At 43.3% G+C, this 25,107-nt stretch overlaps 2 protein-coding genes across 6 annotated transcripts in view; one reads left to right on the forward strand and one right to left on the reverse strand.

Moving 5' to 3' along the window:
* Positions 1–25,107, reverse strand: part of C1QTNF2 (C1q and TNF related 2) — a 53,694-nt gene that overhangs the window by 21,518 nt on the left and 7,069 nt on the right. Inside the window, exon 1 of one of the 3 annotated variants that reach the window (XM_081500603.1) lies at positions 929–1,012. The exons of the other annotated variants lie outside the window; for them this stretch is intronic. The gene's annotated coding sequence lies outside the window, so the exon portion shown is untranslated. Of the gene's footprint in view, positions 1–928; positions 1,013–25,107 lie in introns of those variants that run through there. 3 annotated transcript variants of the gene reach the window in all.
* Positions 1–25,107, forward strand: part of PTTG1 (PTTG1 regulator of sister chromatid separation, securin) — a 95,769-nt gene that overhangs the window by 7,268 nt on the left and 63,394 nt on the right. The gene's annotated exons all lie outside the window — the stretch shown is intronic.

The following is a 25,107-nucleotide window of genomic DNA, read 5'->3' on the forward strand; positions in this document are numbered from 1 at the left end:
GATTTTGAACAATGCTAACTGAGCATCAGCTTTGGGTTGACAGATATAGGACAGTGTCGTTGCAGTTGCTGCTGGTTCAGTGGGGTCTCTGGGAGATGGCAAGTCCAAGGAGGGGACCCTTGAAGGATTCCACACAGGAGAGTTTTGCAGTCAAAGGGTAGAGGAGGATTGCACTGAGGTTGTGCAAAGGACTGACCTGAGCTGCGAGGCTGCAGGGGGGCAGTGCAGCTGTTTAGTTGAGAGGAGCAGTCCCAGAAAGGGGCAGTGGCAGTGGGGATGGAGAAATAAGAACAAAGGAAATAAGACAGGCTTGAAGAGGGGCAGTGGGGAGGGAGAGTGAAGAACATCGTGAAGAACTGAGTGCAGATCTCAGCTTGCCCATCTGTATGATATATTTAATTAAAGTAATGTCAAGAGTCAATGAAATAATGCACTTGATAGGTAACTACGATTGTTAGCTCAGGTATTGGGCTCAGACTTATCAGGGTTCAAATCCTTTTACCACTAACGACTAGCTGTGTGACTTGAGCAAGTCATTATTTTCTCGGAATCCCGTGCCCCTTCTGCAGGTGGGGATAACCTGTTGTCATGGAAATGATGCTGGCAGGGCCTGGCACAAAATAAGCGCTCAACAAATGGTCGAGCTGTTACCATTACTATCAAGAAAACCACTGAGCACAGATCCTGCCACAGGCTCTGTAAGCGCTCAGTAAATGTCAATTCATGTTGTAATTCATAAGGCAGAGGACGAGAGCCAGGAATCCGCGAGTTGCCCGGCCTGCGAAGAGAGGCTGTTGGCGGTTCCCTCCCTCGCACTTCCTCCGACCCCCGCAGTCACTGCGTATCCTCCTCCTCCCTGCCCGCACTTTCTGTCCCTGCTGGAGAGGGGCGGAGGTGCGGGCCGGGCGGACCGCGTGTGGACACTTACCCTCACCGCTGCCGGCCACGTCCAGGGGCGTCTGCAGCCACGAAGCTCTGGGCCGTCCCGCCTCCCGCGGCTGCAGCCCAGCCGGCGCCCGCCCCAGGCATACTTTTCCCATCCCGTCATGGGCGGGAGAGCTTTCCACCAGGTCACGTGGGCCGGCCCGCAGAGCGGCCTCGCTCTTGGGCTTTGGTTGGAAAAACCTATCAGCTCCTGTGACAACTTGATTGTGTCGACGGATCATTCTGTGCGTAGAACTTGTCAGTGTATTTGAAGATTTCTGTGCAGGAGAGTGATCCTTATCCAGGCGTTTGCAAGGGTGTGGGTATGTGGCATGTGTCTAATGAGGCCTGTGTGTGAGCATGCATCTCGCTGTGAATCTAGGAGTACTGTGGACGTGACAGCTTATAACAGAGAACCTTTTCATGTGTACTGAATGTAAGGGTGCTTGAGAGAGATTATGAATTATGTGTATGTGTTTAGTTTTATGTGTGTGTGTGCGTAAGAGCATGTGTCCAAATATACATCAGGGCTATGTCTGCACATACACATGCATATATCCCAGCTTTCAGCTTGGTGTGCAACAGAAGTGTACTTCAGTTGCGGTATGTACACACTAGTGGTTGGATGTCTATGTTGGGTGCACGTTTAAATGTATGAGTAGGCAATAACTGCTTATCAATGTGTATGTGTATGACACTGTGTGGCACCTGTTTGTGCAGTGTTTATATGTAAATGTACTTTGGTGTGCGTTTTGTCCAGATGTGAGTGTGTGCATACATATAATAATGGATGGGGGCCCCTGTGACCCCACCCTCATCTCCCTCCTCCCCAGAGGATGAGGCTTCACTGGCCTCATTAACTCTCTGGCCCAGCCTCAGGTCCTTGAGAGACATGCCCCTGCTGGAGGACCAGCCCCCAGATGGGCAAGGTGCCCATGTTTAGGTAGCAAGCAGACACCAGAGGAAAGAAAAATGATTAGAGGCTTGGCTTTTGCTTCTCCCTATTCCTTCCCCTGCTCTCTTTCATTAGCTATCAGTATTTCACTTGGCTGCCAGAGCATCTGATGAACAGATAGTATATGACCCAGGGTTTATTTGAATGCAGATATGCATTCAAATTCTCATGCTGGTTCCACCACTGTAGACACGTCAGTTACCTCAGGTGATATTTCACTTTCTGAAAAGTAGGGAGAATAATAATTATATTACTTGTCCTGTCTTTCCCCCCGGAGTTGTGACACTCACTCACAGAGAGGTTTGGTAAGCCATCGAGCTATGTAGAGAATTAATATTATATAAATATTATTTGAGAATGAAAGTTAGTGGGCTCAGCAAACATTTAGTAAACATCTAGTATGTGTCAGCCCCCACTAGGTGCTGGGGATCTAGATGCACCCATACTCAGTTATATCTGACTCTTTGTGACCCTACAGACTGTAACCTGCCAGGTTCCTCTGTCTATGGGGTTCTCCAGGCAAGAATACTAGAGTGGGTAGCCGTTTCCTCCTCCAGGGGATCTTCCTGACCCAGGGATTAAACCCATGTCTCCTGTGTCTCTTGCATTGCAGGCAGATTCTTTCCATTGAGCCACCTGGGGATTTAGAGGTAAACCAAATAGACTTGGTGCCTGGCCTTGTGGCACTTAGAATCTAGTGGGGATGATTCAGGTGGTTTCATGTGAAATGTATTACAGAAGAGGGAGATACTGAATATGAAACTGGGAGGTCAGGGGAAGAGACCTGGGGAAGCAGTGTTCAGTTGAGCCTGAGGGATGGCGGGGCTTGTCTAGGTGTAAGGGCGTTGAGAGGGTGAGAGCTCTAAACTGACTGAAAGATAACATGTGAAGTGCAGTTTAGTGTGTCAGTTCACAGGTGGTTGGAAAGGGGGCCTTGGTCTGTTCCCAGATGTGTCAGGAATAGACAAGGTGAGGGAACCTGGCTAAGGATGCCTGGAGGCCATTCAGAATCTAAAGGGCTCAGGAAAGCCTCTCCACTAGGGTAGCGTAAGAATCTCTCTGTTACCCACGGGGCTCCACTGTGACTCAGGTTGAGATCACTGGCATGCCCTTGTTGGCAAGAAAATGGTTAATGAACAGTATAGGGAAAGGCAGTGGTGCCGCACTTAGCAGTGGGCAAGCATCTAATAAGTGTTTACTGGCTGAGTTAATGGGAGTGGATGTTTTCCCAACTTTTGGAGGTGCCCTGGAACCCAGGTCCCCTGAAGCCGAGGAGATTCCTGGGGACCTTGTCCTGTGGGTCTTTGCAGTGGTGATGGTTTCACAGAGCAGGAAATCTAAAATATTCATGACATGGCTATTCCGGGAGCTGCTTCTAGCTACATGGGGGCTCAAGACTTCTCACTAACTTGTTTATGTTTTTTATTCAGTCCACAAACATGTATTACCTGTTATGAGTGTGGAGACAGAGAGACGAACTTCTGGTCTAGAGGGAAATGAATTTGAGCATAAATTACTCTAAGATACAAAATACAATATTTTGTCAGAGGAAAAGTACAATGTGTTATAAAAAATGAGAAGGCTTTCCTCCTTTGATTCAGTTCAGTTCATTTCACAATTTCATTCATGTCTGGAGAACATGTTCACCGTTGAATGAGAGAAGATGAATACATTAGGATACTGATGACCACAGAGGGTTTACAGTCTGATAGGGGCAGCCATGTGCCTGACAGGGTAAATTTGCTTTTCCTCATCTGTCCACACCTCTCATGAGTGTGCGATCCCATACCACAGAGGTTGTTGTTCACTCAGTCGTGTCTGACTCTTAGCTACCCCACGGACTGCAGCATGCCAGGCTTCCCTGTCCTTCACTATTTCTCTGAGTTTGCTCAAACTCATGTCCATTGAATTGATGATGCCATGGCTGGAAAACTAAAAACCCGTTTGCTAGGCTCCTTGCTGCTGGGTTCCTGTTTGAGATTTAGGTTTCGCTAGTCCTGTGTGCTTGTGCAAGACCTGAATTCAAAACTGAGTTAGGAAGAAAAACCGATTGAGTTTGGAGAGGAGGCAATAGCCTGGGAGAAATCCATTTTGCTGGGATCAGCCCAAAAGGCACAGCATGGCTCTGGAATTCTGGCGGTAGCTCTTGGTCTCCAGGTTACACCTAGGATGGTGTGTTCCTGTAGCCAGAGACTGGGCCAGTTCATCCCTGAACTCTAGCTTCCAGATTGGATGTGTGTGGGGCAGGGGGGTGTGGGGGTCTAACACTGTGGATGGTGTTCTGGAAATCACTCCTGGAAGCCCAGGCAGAACTCGCTCTGTGCTGATTCTGAGCTCACTTGATTTTCTTTATTAGTTCCATGTTTTCTTAAAATAGCTAGAAGGGTTTTATTTCTTCACTTGAACCCTAATTGATATGTTATGCTGTGACGTACAGGTGCCAGAAAAGTCAGAGAAGGGACGTGAGTGCACAGCGGAACAAGCAGGGAAGAAATCCAGAGGACTGCAATTCTTTCCTCTTTCAATTCCACCTCCTACCCTCAGCCCCTCTTCCATCCTATAATCAATCTTCACATGAATTAATCAATTGAATTGCTTGTGTCAAACAACTACGTGCACAAGGCACTCTGATGTTGAGGGTCACAGTCGTGAACGGATACACAAGGTCTCTGCTTATGCAAAGATGGATGTTCTACCACTACTCAAATAAACACAGAATTCAAAATCATGGTAAGAGTTATGAAGGAAAAGAAGAGGGAACTGTGGGAGAAAATGATGGTGTGGAGTCTGCAAGAGAACTTATTTTGATAGGGAGGTCTGGGAAGTTCGTTCAAGTAGGTAACATTTAAGGTGAGCTGCACAGGAATAAAAAAGAGCCAACTGTGCCAAGGGCAAAGGAGATGCAGGAGAGGTGTCAAGCAGCAGGAACAGAGGGTGTAAGAGCCATGTGAGCCTTTCTCAACATCTTCCTGTTGCTCGCTGTGTAATAGCCATAGGATAATGCCTCAATCCTTAGCCTTTTGGTAGCTTCAGTAACTGAAAGCCCTCTGTGATTTGTCATCCTCCCAGACATTTCTCCTGTTTTTCCCATGTGACGTTGTTCTTCAGTCTTGGCATTAGTGACATCTGGAGCTGGATGAGTCTTCCACTGTGGGGACTGTCCTGTGCCCTGTTGAATGTTACCGCTGGCCTCTGCTCTCTAGGTGATAGTACTTAGGCCTCTGCCCCTAGTTGTGACAACCAAAAATAACTCCAGACATTGCCAAATGTCCCGAGAGGGGCAATGTTGCCTTTCTTTGAAAACTGCCGCCTCCCCTCCTGCTCCCCAACACCTCCCCGCTTAGGTTAGGTGGTCTTCTTGCTGGCTTCTAAATGCACCTTTAACCTTGTATGTTTCTGCACCTCCACTTATGTAGTTCCCTCTAATTATTACCTGTCCTTCTGCCCCTCCACAAAGCTTTACCCATATTTCTACTAGAAATGCATGGCTCTTATCTACCCAGCATCCCTCTGTCCTTTGGGGCATTTGTATTGGATGACTCTCATGTGTTTGAGTGGTAGAGGAAGAGTGCCCTGCCTGCCCAGGTGTGTGGACCTGTGACCTTTCCTTCTGTGTCCAGTTAAGAGCCAGAGGCTGGATGTGAACCAGCCATCCACCCAAACAGAGCCAGCCAGGCTTTCCATGGGCTCTCCATGGGAGGGCACTCTTGTCTTCTGAACTGTTAATTCTTAAGTACAGAGCCCTGGACTGCCACTGGCAGGGAACCTGCCGCTTGGAGAGGGCCTGCTCCAAGCCTGTGACCACATTATAGAGCCTTTTGTTCAGAGACTTGTGCTAAAGCATTCACATTCTATGTTCTCTCTCACCCACCTTAAGCTAGTTTGGATTGTTTCTGTCAGTTATCACGAAAAGTGTCCTAATTCAATTCCTGGTGCAAATCTCTCCCCTTTCATGAAATCCTCTCAACTTAGGACAGTCTGAAGGAAATGCTTGCTTTGAACCCATTGCTGGTGGTTTTCTGGAGCCAGCAGCCAATTCTTTGCCTCTTTTCCCAAGTTTGACTTTAGTGACATCAAGCCGCTATTTGAAATCATCATAGAATAATTATACCATGGAAATCAGCAAATACTACAAATCAAGGGTCTCTTTTTCCCACTTCAGCCAATTTACCAGCATACCACTGTCTAAATCTTCTCAGTTGTACCCCCATTTGAATATTAATCATTCACTAATTTGTGACATCTCTTGCTTTTTGAATATGGTGAGGTTGGGAAGACAAGCGCCCTCAACATAGGCTGCATCTAAGTCTTCAGTATCTCAAAGGAGGAAAGGTCTTGAGAAATCATTTGGTCCGAAGTCTTCACTTCACACACAAGACAAAGAGATCCAGAGACGTTCAGTGACTTGGTAGTTAGTTATGAAGTCAAGATAAAGCCCAAGATCTTTGACTTACACGCATTATTAAAATACAGGCCTTCCTGGTCTTCCTCTGTGCCTTTTTCAACCTTTCCTTTCTCTGATTTTGGTACAAAAGAAGGTTTTAAAATGATTGTTGAATCATTCCAAATAGCTAATGGCCAAGATCCAAGCTGTCAGTGCTTACATTCAACAAGGGACTTCGAGGTTGTGAAGTCTCCAGAATGAGATCATTCCAGATGGGGTCTTAATAATGTGGCAACACTGGGGAGACAGCTGTTCACAAAGGGGACTTCTACCTTCGCATGGAAAGATCACAATGCTGGAGTGAAGGTTGGCTGCCCTGGGTGTTATAACACTTAGAATGAAACAAGATGATAGTTGAATTGCAAGGAAAGCTTTGAAGATTTATAAAAATTCAAAATACACTATTTTTTAAAAATATAGCTGTTCTATATCCAGTAATTTATCCTGGAAGTATTCATAAGGGAATCCATTGCAACCTTGTTTGAACTAATAAAATACTAGAAACAATCTAAATATTAAGCAATAGGGGACTAATTAAATAAAGCATTATATATATATACATACACACACACACACACAGAGGCAGAACTCTATGTACTATTATAGAATTTTCTCCAAGACATACTGTTTAGTGATAAAAATAAGGAACAGAATGGTGTGTGTAGTTTGCTGCCATTCAAATTTAAAAAAGAAGAGGAGAGGCTTCCCTGGTGGCTCAGTGGTACAGAATCTGCCTGCCAATGCAGGAGACATGGGTTCGATCCCTGGTCTGGGAAGATCCCATATGCCATGGAGCAACTAAGCCTGTGCACCACAACTACTGAGCCTGTGCTCTGGAGCCCGAGAACTACAAATACCGAAACCTGTGTGCCCTGGAGCCTGTGCTCCACAACAGGAGACGCGATCGCAGTGAGAAGTCTGTGCACCGCAACTAGAGAGTAGCCCCCACCACAACGAGAGAAAAAAAAAAGCCCACACAGCAACGAAGATGCAACACAGCCAAAAATAAATAAATAAAAATTTTAAAAAAAGAAGAGGGAGGAAAACACAGATGCACATGGATGTATGAGCATATTTTATCTCTAGGAGGATATACAAAAACTTGTAACAGCAGAAGTTGTCTCTGAGAGAAGAACTGGAAAATAGCAATAAGAGAGAGTTGTATTTTTCTGCTTATGTCTTTTGGAACAATTTGATTTTTAAAACAATGGAAATCGTTAACACTCAATAAAATAAAAAATAAAGAAATGCTGTGTTGTGCTTCTTAGAAATTCTTCTTTTGCTCTGATGGATGAGTCAGATCTGGGGATGTGGCAGCGAGTTTAGGGAGCTAATAATAATAATCCCCTGACAATGACATACTTACTTTTTAAAAAAAAAAACATTCTCAAAGAACAGTCTGTTGCAGTCTTCCACTTTGGGGACAAGTATTTTCCCCCTTGTACAGTTGAAGGAACTTGGGTCCAGAAGCAAGGCCATCTTCCCAAGGTCACACAGTGAGAGAGGGGCAGCATTGGGATGAGAGCTCAGAACTTGCCCAGGCTTAAGTTCCTTCTTCTAGGCCATGTTTAGCTGGGCAGAGGGCTTCAACAAGCATAGTTTTCATGAGAAGAAAAAGAAGAACCAGAGAATTCTAAGGGGCTCTTCTGGTCTGAGGTTTCAGGAGAGTTAAAGGCCTGAGCCAGCTACAGTCCCAGCATAAATGAAGTTAGACCAAAATAGACACCACTTACATTCAACGGGAAATGATCCAGAAAAGATCCAACCAGTTTCCAGATGTAACTTGAAAGGCTTCAGTTGGAGAGACTTCATTTTGGAATCTGATGCAAAAACCTCTTGATGAGATTTCTCAACTCAGTATGTGGATTGAAAAATGAACAGATGTTTGATTTGAGGGAGATGCTCTGTTAAGAAAGTCTAGAGCCTTCTGGTTTGTAGAATCAAGCTTAGAGAAAGTAGCCTATGAGTATAGGAGCCAAGTCTTTGCCATGCTTTTCCAGCATAATTTTGGGAGGGAATATGTGAAATACAGGGTCTGTCCCTGCCTTTTGGCTGAGAAGAAAAGCAGACATCCCAGATTGAGGAAATGAGGCTTGTTGAAACTGCATAAATGAGATGTACCTTGTGGCTAGAAAGAAATGTTTTATTCTGTTAGCTGTTGTGATATGGAAAGAGATTAATTTCTCTAAATTTTGTATTTTAAAAGATTTCTGCAGATTTAAGAACTACTCAGAAGATACTTAACTCTACACATCTCATCCACTTTATTATAGGTATGATAAAAAATTTATAAAGCACACAAGAGTTTGTCTAATGTGCTACTGATTATGAAGATAAAAGTTTATGTGCACACACATTTTTAACCACTCTTTAAAGACATGTAACCTGGTAGCTGTGGCTGCCTCTTAGGAAGAGAACTGTGGAGCTGAGATGGGATGGGAGGTACAGCCTTCCCTGTACTGTCTCAATTTACCATATGCCTGTTTCACATTTTAAAAGTAAAACAGGCTCTTAAAAACCTCAAAGGGAAAAACATACCTTTATAATGGAGAGATTTGGTGGCCACTCTGTTAATCAAGTAGGGAAATTTAGCATTGGCAACCCACTCCAGTATTCTTGCCTGGAGAATCCCAGGGACGGCGGAGCCTGGTGGGCTGCCGTCTATGGGGTTGCACAGAGTCGGACACGACTGAAGCGACTTAGCAGCAGCAGTGCGTGAAACCTGACGTTTACATGATACATCCAGATTTTAACCTGACTATAATTAAACCTTCACACCTAACCTCTGATTAGCAGAAAGCATAGGGAATAGAGAAACTAGGTAAACAACACAGGAGAAAACAATTCAGAGAGTGAGGCATTCTTCAAACTGTTAATGTCATAGAAATATTAAAAGGAGGTTTAAAAAATTAGGAATAAAAAATATTTGGGGGGCAATTGGAAGAAGTTTGAATATGGTCTGAGTATTAGACAAAATATTAGGGAATTATTGATAATTTTCTTGTGTGTGAATAGTGATTTTGTGGTTATATAGGATAACGTCCTTATTCTTAGCAGATGCATGCTGAAGTATGGAGGGAGGAATCATGATGTTGGGAACTTATTTTTAAATGGTTTAGAAAACACACAAGAACACACAGGCACTCACATACACACATGAACAACCCCTCCACCCCACCCCACTCCCGCTACACACGCACACAGAGTTGATTAATATTAAGCTGTTGTCTTAGTCTCAAACTCAGCTATGTGATGTAATGGCTGGGACTCTGCAAATGATGTTTCTCCTCTGCCATTGGACCTTCTGTTAGTCTGCCTGTAGGGGGCTCTAGAAGAGAATTGGGAATCTAAAGGAGCCGCAAAGAGCTTGCTTGTTTCTGTTTTGCTTCTGTTACTCTCAGCCTCACCCAAGCAACAGTTCCTCACCCTGGGAATGACATTAATTTCCTGTAGGAGCAGCTAGTTTAAGTTTATATTTTTTCCACAATCTCAGAACCAGCCTCATTATGCTTCTTCAGACATACCTGTTGTTCAGTCACTCAGTTGTGTCTGACTCCTTGCGACCCCACAGACTGCAGGATGCTACACTTCCCTGTCCTTCACTATCTCCTGGAATTGCTCAAACTCATGTCCATTGAGTTGGTGATGCCATCCAACCATCTCATCCTCTGTCATCCCCTTCTCCTGCCCTCAATCTTTTCCAGAATCAGGGTTTTTTCCCATGAGTCAGTTCTTCACATCAGGTGGCCAAAGTAATTGGAGCTTCAGCTTCAGCATCAGTCCTTCCAATGAATATTCAGGACTGATTTCCTTTAGGGTTGACTGGTTTGAACTCATTGCAGTACAACGGACTCTCAAAAGTCTTCTCTAACACTACAGTTCAAAAGCATCAATTCTTCAGTGGTCAGCTTTCTTTATGGTCCAACTCTCACATCCATACATTACTACTGGAAAAAACATAGCTTTGACTCTACAGACCTTTGTTGGCAAAGTGTTGTCTCTGCTTTTGAATATGCTATCAAGGTTTGTCACAGCTTTTCTTCCAAGGAGCAAGCATCTTTTAATTTCGTGGCTGCAGTCACCATCTGCAGTGATTTTGCAGCCCAAGAAAATACATGTATCCGCTGGCTAATGCCTTCTCTTGTCCCAGCTCCATGGGACCTCTAATCCAAGCTTCTAAATTCTATTAATCCTGAGCTCTTCTCCTTCTTTTCCCAGCCCTAGGGATGGTAACTGCTTTCTGTGTTTACTACAGTATTCCTTTTACCTTTCTAGTTCTCTAACACCTGGCTGACAGTTCTTTAAATTCTCTCTGCAAAAGTAACTGGTGGCGTTTGTGTCTCCTGACTGAACTTTGACTAATACAGAAATTGGAATGAGGGATCTGAGGAAACAGAACCCCTTTTTTTAGGTGTTTGGGTTTGTCTTTAGACTTGAGTGCAATGTTGAACTCTTTGTCATGGAAATGAGATGCTAGTAACTCATGGCATGGAATGGCCCTGATTAATCAAATTATTGGCTGTAGATTATTGTGATAAGGAACCTCCTGGGGACTTCCACTGCAGGGGGTACAGGTTCAATCCCTTGTTGGAGAACTAAGATCCTGCATGCCACAAGGTGCAGCCAAAAAAAAAAAAAAAAAATCTCCTAAAGCAGGTACTGTAGGAAGCAAGTACAAGAGGGAATAAGCAGATTCCAGGAAAGGCATGCAAAAGCATTATCGATCTTGCTGACTAGCAACCTCAAGACATATGACTCTTGAATTAAGTCCAGAGGGAACAGAAAAACATCTTGAAAGCAGGATGTGTGCCTGGAGCTGGGAAGCCAGCATCAGACTGTTCCATGACCTGGCATCTCTGAGTCAAATGTTTTTTTGTATCTGGGGCTTTGTTATTTAGACAGCAACCTAAATCATTAGTTAAAAGTAAATCTTTCTTAGTTAATCTTTATGTTACATTCCTAGCCTATCTTTAACAGCCATATGGCTCCATAGGCTTCTGAGAGCATGTTCTCCCCTGCATGTACTCCCTTGCCTGAAAACATATAATAAAGCTGACTTAATCACTTTGGGCACCTTCACCTCAGAGCGGTGTTGGTCCCCTGATCCTCGCTTTCAATTCTTGTGTCTTTCTCATTCTTTCACTGTATTGCACTTTCGGGAAACCCTGGCTTGTTGAGCCAGACTCGACAGGTACCTTGGGGGACCCAAGTGGCTGCTGGGAATAATGATGACTACAAGGACTGTGGGGTGAGATGCCTCCTTCTGAGTGCCCTGGAGTGCTTACAGAAAGAAAACACACTCAGCCCTTTAACATCTCAGCTCAAGTCCCAGTCAGAGAACTAGAGAGGATCTATGACAGCCCCTAAAGGTATCTCAGATCCATCAGAGTTACTAACCGAGACACAGGATTTCCTTGTGAAGGTTGCAGAATTTAATGTAAATTGAGTTCACGGCTGATGTCCCTCAGTGAAAGTTAGGATGAGGATTGGGGAAGTGTCCTCAGGACTTACAATGAGGACATCTGGGTGGACTCAGATGAAACTGAGAATCTTAACCCCTAAGTCACTCTGAGCCTTCCCTTTCTGTGTCTGACATTAGGCTTCCTTTGATTGAAGTCCCTGTAATACCCTCACCTGAGACAGGTGACTGAAGGAGATACCTATACTCTTCAAGACCTACCTTACTGCTCTTTGCTGCCACTAGACCCATAACTAGGGTCAGATCCAGCATATTCCAAAGGAACAAGTACAAAGTCTGAACCTGGAAGAAAGAATGTATAACCCAAAAGAACTACAAGATTTTCCTAATTTATATAGGCAGAAACCTGGTGAATAGATGTGGGAATGGGATTCTAGCAGCATTAGACCAAAAAAGTCAGGATATAACAGGCCAAATGCACTTATATGGGTATACTTATCAGGGATTCTGGACTTAATGTGTTAGCTTGTATAAGAATTCACTTACTTGGAGAACTTGGACTGAACAGTGACCTACATATAAAGAGTTTGAGATCCCAGAACTTTCCTGGCACAATGTAGAGAAAGGCATTCAGAGACTTGGGGTGATAGAAAAGTTGGTAAACTTGTATGTGTGACCTTCAAACTTCCCTCACCCATTACCCCCACTACTATATGGTTCAAGGGGGCCCAGAGGACACCCCTTCCCTGAGATACTGAGTAATACATTAGTGAGGAGATCACCGATATCCTTGAAAATCTCTGTGGTGGCTGTTCTCTGTGGGCTGGTAGGATGGTAGAAGGTACTGCCACTGGGATGAGTTCATGGATTTTGGTGGGGTCAACAGGATCCTGGAGTAGTGAGGGCCATATGGCAGTGTTCAGTCATGAGGGATAAGGTAGATGCACTCAGAGCACAGCAGAGACAGATGGAAATCAGGATGTTTTGACCCACAGGGATTGTTGATAGTAGCCGTGGTGGTTAATTTTATGTGTTGACTTGGCTGGGTCACCAGGTGCCCAGATATTTGGTCCAACATTATTCTGGGTGTTTCTGTGAGGATGTTTTTGGATGAGATGAACATTTGGGATGAGGTGGGCTTTGAGCAAAGCAGACTGCTCTCTAAAATGTGTGTGGACCTCATCCAGTCAGCTGGAAACCTGAATAGAACAAAAAGACTCTACCCTCAAGCAAGACCACGTTCTGTAGCTGGTCTACTCGCTCACCCTGTAGACTTTGGACTTACCAGCCTCCATAACTGTGTGAGACAATTCCTATCATTAATCAATCAATCCTACTGATTCTGTTTCTCTAGAGAACCCTGACTAAAACAGCAGCTATATGGTACAGTACATCTAGGAATGGAATAGATAGACAGTCTACTAAAGCACTGCTTGATCTTTATAACAGGAAAAGCACGAGGTCTGGTGCCCAGAAATCTGACTGAAGTCACTGTGGAGAGAATCAGAATCTCTCCTCCAGTTTCTAGACCTAAGTCAGTTGTCAGATCCAGAGCCCCTTGTTTGAAGGACATGTTGAGTTCCCTTAAGATCTCTACAACAAGGCTTCCCTGGTGGATCAGTGGTAAAGAATCTGCCTGCCAATGCAGGAGATGCAGGTTTTGACACTGATCTGGGAAGATCCCCCATGCCGCAGAACAGCTAAGCCTGGAAGCTGCAGCTATTTAAGCTTGTGCACTCTAGAGCCTGTGCTCCACAACAAGAGAAGCCACTTCAGTGAGAAGCCCTCACACTGCAAAAAATAGCCCCCACTCTCAGCAACTAAAGAAAAACCCATGCAGCAATGAAGACCCAGCACAGCCAAAAAAAAAATTTAAAAATTAAATTAAAAAAAAAACAAAACTCCACAATACTGCCACAAGTATATACTACAGACTTCCTTCAATACTTCCTCGGAGACCTGTAGTCTTTAATAGGTGACTTAGTATTATGAAAAAAGGAAATCCTCAGATCTTTTAGGGATTAAATAATAGGCACCCACCCTGAGTTAAGGCTAATTCCTGGGGCCAAAGTACTACAATGGTCCTCCCGTTACAGTGAGAACTGGTGGTGGTCAGGTAATGAGTAGAGTATTGGCCCAAGCTAAAATTACAGAGAGCCTAGTAGGTCTGTGAACCCAGTGGTTATATCTCTAGTTCATGAATATGTAATTGGAATAGACATACTCAATTCCTGGCAGAATCCCCAGATTCACTCTCTGATCCATGGAGTGAGGGCTATTATGGTAAAAAAGGCCAAGTAGAAGTCCCTAGAAAGTTCCTTCCCTATCAGGGTGTGTGTGTTTAGTCTCTCAGTTGTGTCCTACTCTTTGCCATCTCGTGGACTGTAACCCGCCAGGATCCTCTGTCCATGGGATTCTCCAGGCAAGAATACTGGAGTGGGTTGCCATGCCCTTCTCCAATATATCTTCCTGACCAGGGATCGAACAAGAATCTCCTGCATTGCAGGCGGATTCTTTACCGTCTGAGCCACCAGGGAAGCCCCTCCCTACCAGATTAGTAAACCAAATTCAGTTACCACATTGCTGGAGGAAAGTGCAGAGATTAGTGCCACTACCATAGGCTTAATATGTATCACATCCCCATTTAAATTCACCTGCTTTTCCTGTGCATAAGGTTGTAGGATCTGGACAATGACTATGGATTACTGTAAACTGCACAGATGATGACTCCAATTGCAGCAACTGTTTCAGATGTGTAACTCTACCGAAGAGAATCAGCATAACCCTTGGCATGTATCAGTAGTGATCTGGCAAATGCTTTTGCCCCTCTATATCAACTTAACTCAGATGACCATTATATCTACTACTGTGGGCAAGAATCCCTTAGAAGAAATGGAGTAGTCCTCATAGTCAACAAAAGAGTCTGAAATACAGTACTTGGTTGCAGTCTCAAAAATGACAGAATGATCTCTGTTCGTTTCCAAGGCAAACCATTCAATATCACAATAATCCAAGTTTATGCACTGACCAGTAATGCTGAAGAAGCTGAAGTTGAATGGTTCTATGAAGACCTACAGGACCTTCTAGAACTAACACCCCCAAAAGATGTCCTTTTCATTATAGGGGACTGGAATGCAAAAGTAGGAAGTCAAGAGATACCTGGTTGCTGCTGCTAAGTCGCTGCAGTCGTGTCCGACTCTGTGCGACCCCATAGACAGTAGCCCACCAGGCTCCCCTGTCCCTGGGATTCTCCAGGCAAGAATACTGGAGTGGGTTGCCATTTCCTTCTCCAGTGTATGAAAGGGAAAAGTGAAAATGAAGTCGCTCAGTCGTGTCCGACTCTTAGCGACCCCATGGACTGTAGCCTACCAGGCTCCTCCGTCCATGGGATTTTCCAGGCAAGAGTACTGGAGTGGGGTGCCATTGCCTTCTCCTTCTATGCATGGGAAAGATGCAAAAGTCTGGGCTTGCTGACGTCATTCCTTGGTATGCCCTCAGCTCTCTGGGGCCAGAATCCTGTGTTTTCTCATCCCGAGTCTCCTCAGGGTGCCCCTTGGTGGTGGCTGCAGTGGCTGACTTCTAGCCGGGGTGCGGGGGCTTCCTGCCTCCATCTTGAGTTCCCTCAGGGCTTATGTTCCAGGTGGCTGTAATGTGATGGCTTGATGATTGCAGCATCCTTGTTTACCAATATGGCAGCAATATCTGTCATTCATAGATGCAGGGTTGCAATAGGCAAGTCCTCCCCACCGCCAAGCCCCTTTTCTTCTGCAGGGTCCAGTCTCGGACCCTGTGTCACCACAGTCCTGTCTTCGAAGGCATAAAAGACAGGCTGCTTTGGACTTGTCAGCACCTGCCAGGGTCCAGGCAGAACAGCTGCAGCCACAGGATGCCAGACTCCCTTGTGTTACCATAAATTTCACCACTTAAAAGTACAGTTTGGTGGGCTCCAGTATACAGTCACCCCTCTGTATCCATGGGTTTTGTATCCATATCAGTTGTATGAATTCAACTGACAGTTGACAGAGTCTGGAGTAACAGGCAAATTTGGCCTTGGAGTACAAAATGAAGCAGGGCAAAGGCTAACAGAGTTTCTCCAGGAGAATGCACTGGTCATAGCAGACACCCTCTTCCAACAACACAAGAGAAGACTCTACACATGGACATCACCAGATGGTCAACACCAAAATCAGATTGCTTATATTCTTTGCAGTCAAAGATGGAGAAGCTCTATACAGTCAGCAAAAACAAGACCGGGAGCTGACTATGGCTCATATCATGAACTACTTATGGCCAAATTCAGACTTAAACTGAAGAAAGTAGGGAAAACCACTAGACCACTTAAGAATGACCTAAATCTAATCCCTTACAATTATACAGTGGAACTGACAAATAGATTCAAGGGATTAGATTTGATAGACAGAGTGCCTGAAGAATATGGACGGAGGTTTGTGACATTGTACAGGAGGCAGTGATCAAGACGATCCCCAAGAAAAAGAAATGCAAAAAGGCAAAATGGTTGTCTGAGGAGGCCTTACAAATAGCTGAGAAAAGAAGAGAAGTGAAAGGCAAAGGAGAAAAGGAAAGATACACCCATCTGAATACAGAGTTCCAAAGAATAGCAAGGAAAGATAAGAAAGCCTTCCTCAGTGATCAATGCAAAGAAAGAGAGGAAAACAATAGAATAAGAAAGACTGGAAATCACTTCAAGAAAATTAGAGATACCAAAGGAACATTTCATGCAAAGAGGGTCACAATAAAGGACAGAAACGGTATGGACCTAACAGGAGCAGAAGATATTAAGAAGAGGTGGCAAGAATACACAGAAGAACTATACAAAAAAGATCTTCATGACCCAGATAACCACGATGGTGTGATCACTCAACTAGAGCCACACATCGTGGAATGCAAAGTCAAGTGGGCCTTAGGAAGCATCATTATGAACAAAGCTAGTGGAGGTGATAGATTTCCAGTTGAGCTATTTCAAATACTAAAAGATGGTGCTGTGAAAGTGCTGCACTCAATATGCCAGCAAATTTGGAAAACTCAGCAGTGGCCACAGGACTGGAAAAGGCCAGTTTTCATTCCAATCCCAAAGAAAGGCAATGCCAAAGAATCCTCAAACTACCACACAATTACACTCATTTCACACGCTAGCAAAGTAATGCTCAAAATTCTTGAAGCCAAGCTTCCACAGTACGTGAACCATGAACTTCCATATGTTCAAGCTGGATTTAGAAAAGGCAGAGGAACCAGAGATCAAATTGCCAACATCCACTGGATCATCGAAAAAGCAAGAGAGTTCCAGAAAAACATCTACTTCTGCTTTATTGACTATTCCAAAGCCTTTGACTGTGTGGATCACAACACACTATGGAAAATTCTTAGAGATGGGAATACCAGACCACCTTAACTGCCTCCTGAGAAATCTGTATGCAGGTCAAGAAGCAACAGTTAGAACTGGACATGGCACAAAAGACCGGTTCCAGATTGGGAAAGGTGTATATTATCACCCTGCTTATTTAACTTAAATGCAGAGTACACTATGTGAAATGCTGGGCTGGATGAAGCACAAGCTGGAATCAAGATTGCTTGGAGAAATATCAATAACCTCAGATATGCAGATGACACCACCCTTATGGCAGAAAGCGAAGAAGAACTAAAGAGCCTCTTGATGAAAGTGAAAGAGAGTGAAAAAGTAGGCTTAAAACTCAACATTCAGAAAACTAAGATCATGGCATCAGGTCCCATCACTTCATAGCAAATAGATGGGGAAACAATGGAAACAGTGAGAGACTTTATTTTGGGGGGCTCCAAAAATCACTGCAGATGGTGACTGCAGCCATGAAATTTAAAGACGCTCCTTGGAAGAAAAGCTATGACCAACCTAGACAACATATTGAAAAGCAGAGACATTACTTTACCAACAAAGGTCCATCTAGTCAAAGCTCTGGTTTTTCCAGTAGTCATGTATGCATGTGAGAGTTGGACTACAAAGGAAGCTGAGCACCGAACAATTGCTGCTTTTGAACTGTGGTGTTGGAGAAGACTCTTGAGAGTCCCTTGGACTGCAAGAAGATCCAACCAGTCAATCCTAAAGGAAATCAACCCTGAATATTCATTGGAAGGACTGATGCTGAAGCTGAAACTCAAATACTTTGGTCACCTAATGCAAAGAACTGACTCATTTTAAAAGACCCTGATGCTGGGAAAGATTGAACTCAGGAGGAGAAGGGGGCAACAGAGGATGAAATGGTTGGATGGCATCACCGACTCAATGGACACGAGTTTGAGCAAGCTCTGGGAGTCTGTGATGGACAGGGAAGCCTGGCGTGCTTCAGTTCATGGGGTTGAAAAGAGTCAGTCACTACTGAGTGACTGAACTGAAATCAATTTCAATGAATACCACAAGCAAGTTGTTTTCACCGTGCAGAACCAAGAGATCACCTTCACAGTTCTGCCCTAGGGCTACATCGACTAAATGTCTGCAGTAATCTAATCTGAAGAGATTTTGATGATCTTGCCATTTCACAGATCATCAAATTTGCCCCCCTGACTGATGACTTACAGAAGGATCTGATAAGAACGCAGAAGAAACTACTTTAGATACCTTAGTAAAATGCATGTGAGTCAAAGAATAGAAGATAAACCTCATAAAAATTCTAGGACTCATCCACTTTGGTGAAGTTTCTAATGTGCTAATGGTCTGGAGTATGTTGCAATAGTCTATTACTTTAAAAAAAAATTATCTTTAAAAAATAAATTAAAATAAATAAATAAACAAAAAGCAAAAAATTGTCTATTTTAGTTGAAATATATTTTGATACAACATTGTAAATTGGGACTTCCCTGGCAGTCCAGTGGTTAAGACTTTGCCTTCTGATGCAATCAATCCCTGGTTGGGGAGCTAAGATCCAATATGTCTCTAGGCCAAAAACCAAAACATAAAACAGAAACAATATTAACAAATTCAATAAAGACTTTTAAAATGTTCTACATTTAAAAAAATCTTAAAAAAATAACATTGTAAGTTTAAGGCGTACAACATGTTGATTTTATACATTTATAAATTACGATTGCCATCGTAGTGATGTTAGCAACTCTGTCCTGTCACATAATTATCATTTCCTTTTGGCAGTGGAATAATTAAGATCGAGTTGCTTAACAAGCTGATGATTGTAACACAACACTACTGTCTATATTGCACTAGTCCTTTCAAGGTACCTCTCTTGCCACTACAACAGAGGCACAATGCTTGATGGGCCTTTTTGGCTTTTGGAAGCAACATACAGCACATTTAGGTGTTATTCTCACCCACAACACTGCCAGGTTGAGTGGAGACAGAGCGCAAAACGTTCTGCAGCAAGCCCATGCTGTAGTGCTTGCGACTGCACTACCTGAGACCCAGCAGATCCAGCAACACCCGAATGTGGCAAATAAGGATTATGTGTGGGTTCTTTGGCAAATGCCAGTAGGGGAATGGAAGCATAGACCCTTAGGATATTGGAGCAAGTCCACACCTTCTCTTTTTTTCACACCCTCTTTTGAAGATTGCTATTCTCCTTTTGAGAAATAGCTCTTGGTTTGCTACTAGGCCTTGTCAGAAGTAAACACCTGACCATGGGATTGGGTGCTGTGTGATCCAGCAAGTCATAAATTGGAGTGTGCACAGCAGTCATCTCCCATGAGCTGGAAATGGTATACGAGGGCTAGAGATCAGGCAGGTTGGGAAGGCATAAGCAAGTTGCTTGAAGAGGTAACCCAGCTCCTATAACAATAACTCCTCCTGAAAGCCTTCCTTTCCTCTCAGTCTATAACTCCTGGCTGCATGGGGATTTCCTTAGGACTAGCTGACTAGGAGGAAGTAACTTAGGTCTGGTTTACAGTTTATTCTGCCCAATATGCTAGAATCAGCTGGTTGCTGAAAAAACTTCTGTAGCAGTACAATTTCAATCAGGTATGTCTGTGAAAGATTCTACTGAAGGGAATCTTCTCAGGGAGCAGAATTTTGAGCAGTACATTTATTTGATTGTCTATGCTGTCTAAACTGAGCATGATCCAGAAGTATGGATCTGAACTCTAGTATTCAAGGTCAGTTACTCGTGTTTTTTTTGTTGTTTTTTTTTTAATATTTATTTATTTGGCTGCACCAGGTCTTAGTTGTAGCACACAGAATCTTTAGTTTTGGCATGTGGCATCTAGTTCCCTGACCAGGAATTGAACCCAGGTCCCCTGCATAGGGCTTCCCTGGTGGCTCAGACAGTAAAGAGTTTGCCTGCAATGCGGGAGACCTGGGGTTGATCCCTGCATCAGGAAGATCCCCTGGAGAAGGAAATGGCAACCCATTCCAGTGTTCTTGCCTGGAAAATCCCATGGACAGAGGAGCCTTGCAGGTTACAGTCTATAGGATTGCAAAGAGTGAGACACGACTGAGCGACTTCACTTTCTTTCTTTTTTTTCACCCCTGTATTGGAAGCATGGAGTCTTAGCCACTGGATCACCAGGGAGGTCTCACTCATGGCATGATGGATGGTGAGGGTCTCGAAAAGAAAAGACTTAGAAGACAAGTGACAAGAGGGTCTGGGGGTGAGATATATGGAAGGACCTCTCAGTGGGCAGAGTTGAAGGTAATTGTGCTCTGGGAGAATGTTCACCAAAGGACTGTGCAAACATGAGAATACACTCTGAAGACATACAACTACAGGGAACACAATTAACCAAAGCCCTAGCTGCTGCCCTCTGATGCACACCACTGCACCTGGGCTGGTTCACACTTCCCATGAGCTGTTCCCAGCAAGTGACTGAGAAAGGCAGGGATACTCAGTTCAGTTCAGTTCAGTTGCTCAGTCGTGTCCGACTCTTTGTGACCCTATGGACTGCAGCATGCCAGGCTTCCCTGTCCATCACCAACTCCTGGAGCCTACTCAAACTCATGTCCATCGAGTCGGTGATGCCATCCAACCATCTTATCCTCTGTCGTCCCCTTCTCCTCCCACCTTCAACCTTTCCTAGCATCAGGGTCTTTTCCAATGAATTAGTTCTTCACATCAGGTGGCCAACGTATTGGAGTTTCAGCTTCAGCATCAGTCCTTCCAATGAATATTCAGGGTTGATTTCCTTTTGGATGAACTGGCTGGATCTTGCAGTCCAAGGGACTCTCAAGAGTCTTCTCCAACACCACAGTTCAAAAGCATCAATTCTTCGATACTCAGCTTCCTTTGTAGTCCAACTCTCACATGCATACATGACTACTGGAAAAACCAGAGCTTTGACTAGATGGACCTTTGTTGGTAAAGTAATGTCTCTGCTTTTTAATGTGCTGTGTAAGTTGGTCATAGCTTTTCTTCCAAGGAGCAAGTGTCTTTTCATTTCATGGCTGCAATCACCATCTGCAGTGATTTTAGAGCCCCCCAAAATAAAGTCTCTCATTGTTTTTCCATTGTTTCCCCATCTATTTGCTAAGAAGTGATGGGACTGGATGCCACGATCTTAGTTTTCTGAATGTTGAGGTTTAAGCCAGCTTTTTCACTCTCCTCTTACACTTTCATCATTGGCAGGCCTGTTCCTATGACAGCTGCCTTTGGCTCGAGGACTTCCTATTGGCCTTGCTGAACCTACATTAAATGAAGAGGAAGCTCTCAGTAATCAAGAGGACAAGATGATGTACTTTGTAGTGATTAGTCAGCCTTTCTCCAGTCATCCTAATCATTGCCCCATGGGCCCACATACAGCAATGGCCACACTGGCAAGAATGGAGGCTCAACAACATGGACCTCCCTCCTCCCTGTCCCACTGAGTGCCTGAGCTGCCAACTGCAGAGACCAATACTTAGCCCCAGACATGGGCACCTGGTGGTAGATTTATTACATTAGATTCCTTCTATCATGGAAGAGGCAGCTGCTTAGTCTCACTGGAAAAAGACACACCATCTGGATGTGGCTTTGTCTTCAGTGCCTCTGCCAGCCTTATTGTGTCCTTGTATCCTGCACCACACTGCTCCTTATCAAGCAGCAGCAAAGGAGTGTGTGTTAGTCTGCTTGGGCTGCCATAAGAAAATACCATAGACTGATTGGCTTAACCAACAGAAACTCCTCAGTTATGGAGGCCGACAAATCCGAGATCAAGGTGTGGCAAGATAGGTTTCATTCTGACCTCCCTTCTTGGCTTGTAGGAGGCTGCCACCTTTCTCTCTGCTCACATGACTTCTTTGTGCGCCAGAGATACAGAGCAAGACTTTCATAAAGGCATTAATCCCATTGGGCCAGGCTTCCATCCTCGTGACTTCACCTAAACCTAACTTACCTCCCAAAGGCTACATCTTCAAATATTATGCATTGGGGGTTATGACTTCACCATATAAATTTGGGAGTGGACACAGAATTCATAACAGCGTGTGGCAGCAGATTGACACCTATGGAATTTATTGGTCTTGTCATGTACTTGATCACTCAGAAGCACCTAGTCTGTTAGAATGACAGAATGACCTACTTAATACTCAGTTACTTGCAACTAGGAAAAACTATTCTAAAAGCTAAGGTTCTTATAGGATGCAATTATGCTTTGTATTGGTCACCAATGAATATACTTTTTTTTATCCACCAAGCCAGAATACATTAGTCTGGGAATCAGGGGGTGAGCACCTAATAATTCACAGAATTTTTGCTTCCCATTGCTGTGACTGTGACTCCCTTGGTTCCCAAGGGAGGAATGTTTTCACCAAGGGACCTAACAGTGTTTCTGCTGAATTGGGAGTTGAGACTACTACTGACCTTATTTGGCTTGTGCTGTGGGGGTTAATGTCAGTGGGCCTGAAATTGGTCTGGTCAAGGCATGGCATATCCTGATGAATAGTGTTGTTTTGTAATCATGTATCTGAAGAGTTTTAGGGTGGTTTGTACCAATTTATTTTAGTGTTTATTTTAACAGTGAGATAGATGATTTATACCTGGAGACTTCTTTTATGCCCTCTCAAGCCCACACAAAAATGCTTGGTTGTTGGGGCTAGTTTTTAGGCAACAGAATAATTAAATGGCACTGTTACTAAATGTGAGGAGTAAAGACTTCTGTTTCCTCATTCTGGGGAGAAGGTAAAGCATCTTTATTTGTACAGAGGACAGTTACATCTTAAAAGAACCACAAAGCTATGTTTATTGTATAGAGATTCAATTATGGATAGGATGAGCAGCCAAAAAGATGGGCTGTGCTGGTTACCAAGCTATTGTCTTTCAGCTTCAAACCCACCCTCTCTACTTCCTGTCATCTGCTTTGTCATGATGGGGCTGGGACCTCACAAAGTACACTTCTTTATCACCTAGCTTTCTGTTAGGCCCGGTAAGTAAGGGGTAAACAACAGACATAGTGGAAATCTAGAGGGAGGACCAGGGACTTGCTCCTTCCTCTTTTGCTTCCTACTACTGACAATATCATCTGTGCAGCGATTCTTCACCCTGGCAGTGAGTTAGTTTAGGAGCAGCAGTTGGTTTAGGTTTTCAGTGTTTTCTGGAGCCAGCCTCATCATACATGCTTAGAGACAGCAGCATCAGCAGGCTGGCACCCATTCTTGACTTTTGAGCTCCTAAGACATTAATACCAGTTAGGGCCTCTTCCTCTGACACCCGAGCCTCATTTCCAAGGGACCCCTCATTCAAGCTTGTGTTTCAGTGTCAGCCTCTTGTTTATTTAGCCCTATTGATGCTGTTTCGTGCATTTATTATCTCTGTGACACCTCAGTATCCCCTTTTGCCTTTCTAATTCTCTAGTACCAGGTCAGTGATTCTTCATTGTAGATACTTTTTATTTAAAAATTGGTACGGTTTCTGTTCTTAGTGGACCCTGTTGGATACAGGGACATCTATACATTTATATAAACAGATAACTATAGCAAAATGTTAACAATTTTTGAATCTAGAAAATAGACATATGGGTGTCCACTGTATTACTCGTCCAACTTTTTGGTATGTTTGAGACCTTTCATAATATAGCATTAGAGATAAAGGTCTCGAGTATTTTGATAAATATCGGTACCAGAATAAAAAAGTAAACCTGATAAAGGGTGAAAGTGTCCAAAATTCTAGGTTCTCTCTTTTGTTAGTAGAAGGAAATGATACATAGGAACTGTGATTGCTCCAGGAACCAAGCTGATGCCATTACCAAAAAGACAAAAACAACAAAAGTCTGTTTTTCTGTTTATATCTAGGAAAGGGTCTATCTACTATGTCATACCATCAAAATTAAAAAATTAAGCAGATGAAATATGACCTCTGTAGAAAAAATGAAAAGGTTTCCTAGGGAAAATCTGTCCAATTGTTTCATCTTATAGGGGACAAGTAAGAGTTGTCCAAAATTCATAGTAAAATTAATGGAGTCAAAACTTTCTCGTTAGCCATTCATAAAAGTAAGATTGGACCAAGTATATGAAGTAAGTTTCTAGGTTGCATGTGACAGGAAACTGCAAAAGAGAGAATTAGTTTATAGAACTGAAAAGTTAAAAAAGTATAATGCATTTAGGTGCAGAAGCAATGTCGTAAGGAATTTCTTTCCTTTTCTGGCTTTGTCTCTGCTGGCTTCACCCTCTGGCAGGAAAGTTGACAACTGGAAGCTCCAGACTCATACCCGTTTTCTAGAGATGTTGAAAGTCAGGTATTTGAGGAGATTGTAATGAGACTAAGTTTGCTTTTAACCAATCATGCACTAAGAGTGACATCTGCTGGTCATAAAATTATGTCTTTATACGTCTTGACTTTTTGCAATTATCAATGACCTCATATTGTGAAAATATAAGAGCAATTATCTCTAACTTGGAAGAAAAAGAAACAACATATAGGACTTATACCTGCCAATGTACCACTGTAGATTTTTTAAATTAAAAAAAAATTCAGGTTATCATTTTAGCAAACACTGCAGTCTCATTTGATCAGAGGAAAATGAACTGTTCTAGAATTTAAAAAAGAATGAAGAACTTGGTTAGCTGTTGCCTTTAAAATGTCCTTTGGAGTTTTGTTTCAGAGCAGAAATTAATTAACTTAGTCTAAGAGAAAATTCTAGTGGACCTAACAGCTGGCTATCACAGGTCATTTGCTTTTGGCATTTCATCCTAATCTTGCTATTGTATTGTTAGGTCCCAGGCTTCATTCATGCCTTTGCTCCCATCCCTACTTCCTTCCTATCTTTAGATATGCATACATATTAAACTTCATATATACTCTTCCAGATTTTTTTCCTATATTAGCTTTGGAAATTTCTCCCACTGCTCTTGATGTTAGATTATATTAGGAAAAATTAGGACTTATATTTTCTAACTAAAATTTTTATAGAAAAGAAGGGGTATATTTATATTTATTGATAAAGCATTTTGGTGGATAGTGATAA

Source organism: Giraffa tippelskirchi, chromosome 6 (genome assembly GCF_054371585.1).
Source record: "Giraffa tippelskirchi isolate mGirTip1 chromosome 6, T2T-mGirTip1v1.2.pri, whole genome shotgun sequence".
In the NCBI taxonomy this organism is placed as follows: Eukaryota; Metazoa; Chordata; class Mammalia; order Artiodactyla; family Giraffidae; genus Giraffa; species Giraffa tippelskirchi.